Here is a 7,298-nt window from a genome sequence, read left to right as displayed (position 1 = left end):
CAACACACTAGTGAAATATTTTAAAGCAAATTTTAAACTAAGGTCCTGTAGACTAACATGTTCGGAGTAAATATTAGAATAATGAACAACTGGGTTTGTCAGCAAATTCAGAAACTGACAGTATTTACTTGGGAGGGGGGTGGCAAATGTCTGTGAAATGGCGTCATTACCACTTGAATGGCTCTTTAACAGTTCCAATGTTGTGCTAATAGGTCTGGCAGGCTCTCATTTTTAAGTACTAGATCCTCTCTGGAGGAAGATTCACCAGGCTGCAGCAGCCAGCTCTGGTGGGAGCCTGCAGGAAGGGTCAGAACAGGGATAGGAAGAGGCGGAAAGGTGGACACTAAGACCCAGGGGTGCCCCAAATTTTCAAGTGCCCTACGCAGCCGCATGTGCTGCACATGCCTAAGGACAGCCCTGGCTAGACCCCCAAAATTCCTGATTTCTCCAGGTGTGCAAAGGTGCAGTTTCTGATTAGTGCATGCTGCTCTCTGGATGGAATTAATATACTCTCCATCTAGGTGCATTATGTGAACTGAGATTCGTTTCAAGACACTGACTTGATTATATAGTTCCCAGAACCTCAGGGCTTCCTCATATTGGCAGCTGCACACATATATGGCAAGACATGGTCTATACCCCAAGGAACTTTGATAAATGCTATATTTACTTACTAGCCACCTGGACAAAATAAATCTTCTTCCTAAGGGTCCAATCCCAAGCTCATTGATGGGAGTCTTTCCAATGACTTCAACTGGCAATAGATCAGGCCTTTACTGGATGTCTACAAAAGGACTGTTCATGAAGGAAAATTACATTAACTGTGGATATCTGAATGACCATTTGTTTAATGGGATCAGTAAGTAACAATTCATTATGAAAAACACGACATGATCCACATTACTGGGTGGCATACCAAGAACTCAGAGAAGGGTACGCATCCATGATCATTCCAACCTTAATATTAACATCAGTTGTGTCTTCTGGGATCGAAGTCACAACAGGTCTACCTCCTTATTCTTGCCAAAGGACAATTTAAAAAAAAAACACTATAATATAGAACTGCAAATTAAATAAATAGCCAACAAGCTTTACTGCTTGTTAGTAACGAAAATCTTTTCACTATGTTATACAATCCATAACTGCTGAAATGACTTCCATGCGTGTTTATGAGCATTCCAATATTTTGCCCTCATTACTTCAAATGAATTTTAAAAGCTTGTTAAGATATATTTGGGTTTTTTGTCTCTAGCTGACTGCGCATGTTGAAAGCCTTTAAATGCAATTTTCTTAACTTGAAATGAATTGCTTTCTGTGCTGCTTGTTAAACACATCATTCCAACCAACGCACATTCAATTGACTTGCCAAGGGAAATAGGACTCAGATTACAAAGTCTGTCATCCTGCTGGACGGCTTAATTATAGAATTAGAGTTTTGTTTCCCCCTCCCTCAAGGAGAATATTTGCGTCACAGGTTTTTTCTGCACCAAGATATTGTTTTAAATTCCATAATTATGCAATACGTACAGAGGTCCTACTTGAACTACATCTTCTGGTACTATTATTTTAAGCAGGGTGCACAGTTTTGTTGCATGCAAAGCTCTATTTGTAAGTATTATCACCAAGTCTGGTGTACGCTGAATCAGAATCAGTTTAAAACCAGTGCAAATCAGTGATGTGAGCAAGGTCAGGGTCAGGTGTATTTGGTACAGACATTTTCAATGAATAGCCATAATAAAAGATACAGATAGATCCTTCCTCTGCTGGGATAATCCCGAGATCACTCATTTTTCAGTTCCAGTGCCATTAATTAATTTTCCAGGACCAGTCCAAGCCCAACAGTGCTCTCAGTTAGGCCCTTCAGTACAATCAGATAATTCTAGTAAGTGTCTTTGTTCACTGTAAATCAAAACACCTGGAGTGAAATCTTAGCCCCACTGAAATCAATGGCAAAACTCCCAATGGCTTCAATAGAACCACTGGATAAGTTATCCTCTTTCTATACATGATACTTACTGTATTAACAGGGAACTTGTTTGAAGGTAGGGTGCAATTTGATTTCCCTTCCTTTCTATGCCATTGCACTGACAGCCAGGAGAGGGATGGCATAGGAGCTGGTATGGCACTCCGTGTCACCTGAGGATCTCACTACACTGACGAAATCCCATCACATCTGGCTAATCTGTTTTAAGAGCTGCTTTGCACCATTTGAACATCCCAAAGCAGCCCCGTCACAGAAGAGAATCTGAGGTGTTCTCTACAGCTTTGAGCAAGTAGCTAGGTGCATTAAGATCTTTTTCTTGTTCTAGGGAAATCTGATATTGCTTATCGTTAGAGACCAGATATAGAATTTGGATCAGCCATTGGTCCTGTGAGATGCTTGCCAAAATTTAGGTCCCTGTAAATCTTTTGTCCTCACTAGCTAATCCGTGCTGCCCATTTCTGACTCCCCTGAAGTGGTTATATGTGGCCTTAGTAGTTGTCTTGTAGCATGTTCAGAATGTTTGGAAATGGACAGAGCTAGTTGGTTGGATTGTATGCTCAGGGTGGAACGTGTGGGAGGTGGAAAACCTTCATCAAAGAAAGGAGAAAGAAAACGAACATATCTCCTGATTTACGCAGGGCTGCAGTAACTTCAAACTGGAGTGATGACTTACAACATATGTTCCTGTGGTGTGTGCTTCCTGTTAAAATACTCGTTTGCGCAATCACTTTCATGATTCTGATACATAAAACACCCATGAGAAAGAAAGTCTTAATATGAAGGCTCTGAGTCTGCTAGCATACAATTTCCTTGATAAAGGACACATGAGAAAAATCCTGTATAAAATGTCCACCTTACTCTAACAGAGGGACACATGCTTCTCAGACAACTCCTGTCAGACTGTGCAGATACACTCCTCCTCCGCTATTGCTAGAAGAGAATACATGCCAAAGAATTATTGGCATCATCTGTAAGTAGGCATTCTGTTAATGATTTAGTAAATCTGTTAATGGGAAATTAATTGGAATCAGGATCAGTCAATTGCACAGATTTTCCCCTTGATTAACCCACCCACTTATTGACAGGATGAATTACAAGTTGTGCCATTCCCTCACTTCAGCTACATGGAACTTGTCAATATGTTCAAAAGACAATGGCAATTAAAACATACTGAGCTTCTCTCTATACTGCCAGAGGATGAGTACAGCTGAAGATAACAGTCAGTCAGAATAGAACATTGAGGCAGGAGAAACATGCTCTTATGCAAAAGAGCGTCACAAGCCTATATATTAACTATGGATTTACGTGGCAAATTTCACCCACAGCATAGAATTTCAAACTCCATGTGTTAGTCGAAGCAGCAAAGAATCCTGTGGCACCTTGAAACCAAAGAGGATGAAGCTCTTGTACTAGAACAAAAGAAATTAGTAGGTGGAGAAAACAGGTATCATAGCACACACAAAGCTTGCTGATATCAATATGGCTGTAGCCATTTGGGCCTGATGCTGCAGGCATACAGATGCTATTAAATCATTAGCACCTGATTTCCCAGCAGACACGCCTTAACTGTGATGGCCCCTAAGGTATTGAACTCCTCAACTGCCCAATTCCCCTCTCTTCACTTTTAAAGACTGCCCATGTGATGGGTCGGTCACAGAGACCCTCTTGGGACCATCACCTGAGGTGCTGGAATTACCTCTGAGCCAGTTTTCCCTGCCAGCTTGGGACTTCCAGAACCCTGCCTTGTTGACCCAGACATGCTAGACAGCTGCAACACAGACCTGAGTCTGGTCCAAACCAGCTCTGTTGGTTTCCTGCCTCTAGCACCCAGACACCCAGTTCCTAATGGGATCTAAACCCCAAATAAATCCATTTTACTCTGTATAAAGCTTATACAGGTTAAACTCATAAATTGTCTGCCCTCTATAACATTGATAGAGAGATGCACAGCTGTTTGCTCCCACAGATCTCAATCACTTACTCTGGGTTCATTAATAAACAAGTGATTTTATTAAGTATAAAAAGTAGGATTTAAGTGGTTCAAAGTAATGACAGAACAAAGTAAGTCACCAAGCAAAATAAAGCAAAAACATGCAAGTCTAAGCCTAATACAATAAGAAACTGAATTCAGGTAAATCTCACTCTTACAGATGTTCCCATAAGCATCTTTCACAGACAAGGCTCCTTCCTAATCTGGGCCCAATCTTTTCCCCTGGTACAATCCTTGTTAGTTCCAGCAGACATCTTAGGTGGAAAGCAGGGGCTCTCATGACTGGCAGCCTCCTCTTTATAGCTTTGGCACATCTTTTGTCTCTCTGGGTTCCCACTCCTCCTTCTAAATGGAAAAGTACCAGATTTAAGATGGATTTCAGCATTAGGTGACATGGTCACCTACAATAGGACCTCAGAGTTATACTTCATATTTCTAGCTTCAGATACAAGAATGATACATGCAAATCGGATGACCACACTCAGAAGATTATAAGCTTTGTAATGATACCTTACAAGACATCTTTTGCATAAAGCATATTTCAGTTGCATTATATTTACATTCATAAGCATATTTTCATAAAGCAAATGGAGTTCAACATCACAGCCCAATATTTTATGTAATTAAATTTCATTTTCATTGTGATCACAGTGAGGGTTTGATTTTCCTCTTCCTTACATCACTGTGAATCTGGAGGGACCCCACTGAAGTCAATGGAATTATACAACTGTAAGACTGGTGTGAGATCAGAATCAAGCCATTAGCTTCTGTAACGGAGCTGAAGGGAAGTGAATGCATTTGGTATCTCTTGGAGTTGCTGGCCCGTTACAGAAACTCTCTATTCCATTGTAATCTAGGTATAATGTGTCTCAGACCACCCCCACCCCCCCGCAGGGGATTCAGGTAAGCACTGGCTAAGTAACATTACTACCTAATTTACTGAATCTGGTATAATTTTAAACTAAGTGTGGGATTTTTCAAAAGCACTCACAATTGGCCTAATTCTCTTCCCCTTGTTAAGGGGGAAAAACAGATTTTGCCCAATGATGAAGGCTATTGAAAACTCTGCCCACCCCAACCCCTTGGCAAATACAGTTCCTTGTGTGTATTAATGAGGTTCTGAGGTCACACAAAACAGGTTAATGTAGTGTTGTTTGAAGAGCTTCATTTGCAAGTATTTTTACACTTAGTTTGTATTAAAGAGATATTTAAATTAGTAGTAAAATATATAGCCCCCCCCCAGGGTTTATACCTAACCTAGAATTATATACACACACACACACACACACACGCGTACGTGAGGGCTAGCACTCTATACTGCTGTCACTCCAACAATGTATGATGCTGCTCATGTCTGACGCGTTTTACACATGCCTTGGGGGCATTGGGAGCGGGGGTGGGAAATCTTTGATCTCAAATAACTGAAGACAGCTAGGGAGGAGTTGATTAGTGCCCCTGTTTTGGAATCAAGTGTGAACAAATTGCAAATTCTTTGTTGCTGCATATTGAAGCAGCATATATTGCAGAGTAATGCGACCAGGCAAGGTGTTGATTTGGAGACAAGCAGATTAATTGAAGGATGTGGGTACTGTATGGAGCATTTTGTATGAAAGCCACTTAGTCCTTCAGTGCAGCCACAGATCTAGAAGAGAGATGCCCATCTGCTAAGTAATGTTTTTCTACAAGAATGTTCTATTGGTTTTATCAGTAGGTTTTTGCTTTCCTCAGTCTCTCTGATGAGGAATTGCAGCCTCTCTGCTTCCCACAAGAGAATGAGATGATTTGATGTTGCACTGAATGACAGAACGGATTCATTTTTTCAACCCTGCATTGTGTGTGTGAGTGTGAGTGTGAGTGTGAGAGAGATTTCTACTCTTTTTAAAAATGGTTTGATTAAAGCATATCTACATTCATCCATGGGTGTGTGGGTTAATGTGTTTTGCCTAGTTTCAGACACGGTGGGCCTGAATCTGACTTCACATTAGATTGTAATGTATGGCCAACCTATGCTCAGTGCAAGATCGAAGAGGGGTGGCTTTTACCCACCTTCGGGTCCCCTGATTCTAGGCCTAACTTGGCACCTGTCCACTCCCTTACACAAGCTGGAGCTAAAGGCTATTTTGCAATAGCTATTTGCTCAGAGCTCTAAGGGGCCATTTAGGCAGCCAGGGATCAGAGGAGCGGTAAACAAAAAAACTGGGGGGGGGGGGGTAGGAACTACTGTGTGTGTGTGGGGGGGATTTGAAGACATGGGAAAACCTCAAATGGCTGGTCTGATAGGAAGAGGAAAACAGTTTTTTTGTTAATACCATACCATAAGGTAGCTCAGAAGATAATCACTTTCAGGTCTAACAAGTGCCTGGCTAGCTATTGGAATATTAAACAGAACTACATTCTTCACCTGCATACAAGTAGCACTCAAAAGGTGTGAAATTCCTTCCTGCCTTTGAAAATGCCAAATAAAGTAAAATAAATTAACTTCAAAACTGATCCTTGTAAGTTAATTCCCCATTGTTCAGCAATCCTGAGGCCATTGAATTTAATGCCAAAATTCCCATTGATTTTGTCTGTCCAGAATTGGGCCCTGTAGGAAGGGGTGGGGGAAAACACAGCAGAGTCTTTGGAATACCTATGTAGTTATCCCTATAGATGAATTCAGATACACACACACATATATGTTGTGTGTGTGCGCATGTGAGAGAGAGAGAGAGAGAGAGAGAGAATTTGCTGATTGTAACTATGTCATCACCACAGCTGTGACAAGAAAAGAGTCTTTGAAGATCAAGTAGAAGAATAAGTCTTTGAAATAAGTAGTGAGAAGTACATGACTTCTTTGTACTCATCTCACTCCTAAGCTTCCCTCTACAATGGTCTCTCACAGAACAGAACTCAGTGATTTCTTACCATGCATGAAATTATTTTATTTCATCCCTGTAGCTATGGAAGAAGTGACATGAAGAGTTTGAAGGAAAATATTCAAGTTTTAAATCTGACAAAAAGAAATACCAGCAGAATGATTTATGCTAAGCCCAGAAATAGTATCCTACTTCATCCACTGACCATCCAAACCATGCTTCTATATGGAGGGTTATTAAAAATGCATCAAAAACCATTCAAATTACTGGCATCAAAGAGGTTTCAAATGGAAAAGAATAATTCATCCCTTCCAATCATGCCACTTGCAGAAAGTGCATATCTTGTATACAGAGTATCAAACACTAAATGGATCTTATTTTGCTAAAAGAAAAGTCACATTTTTCTTCCGTAAATTGAGTCATCTATAATTATTAGAACAGTGCTAATACATCCATTAAATCTTAGGAA

The sequence above is a fragment of the Mauremys reevesii genome, linkage group 10 (genome assembly GCF_016161935.1).
Source record: "Mauremys reevesii isolate NIE-2019 linkage group 10, ASM1616193v1, whole genome shotgun sequence".
NCBI classification, from domain to species: Eukaryota; Metazoa; Chordata; order Testudines; family Geoemydidae; genus Mauremys; species Mauremys reevesii.
This window is presented reverse-complemented; position numbering follows the sequence as displayed.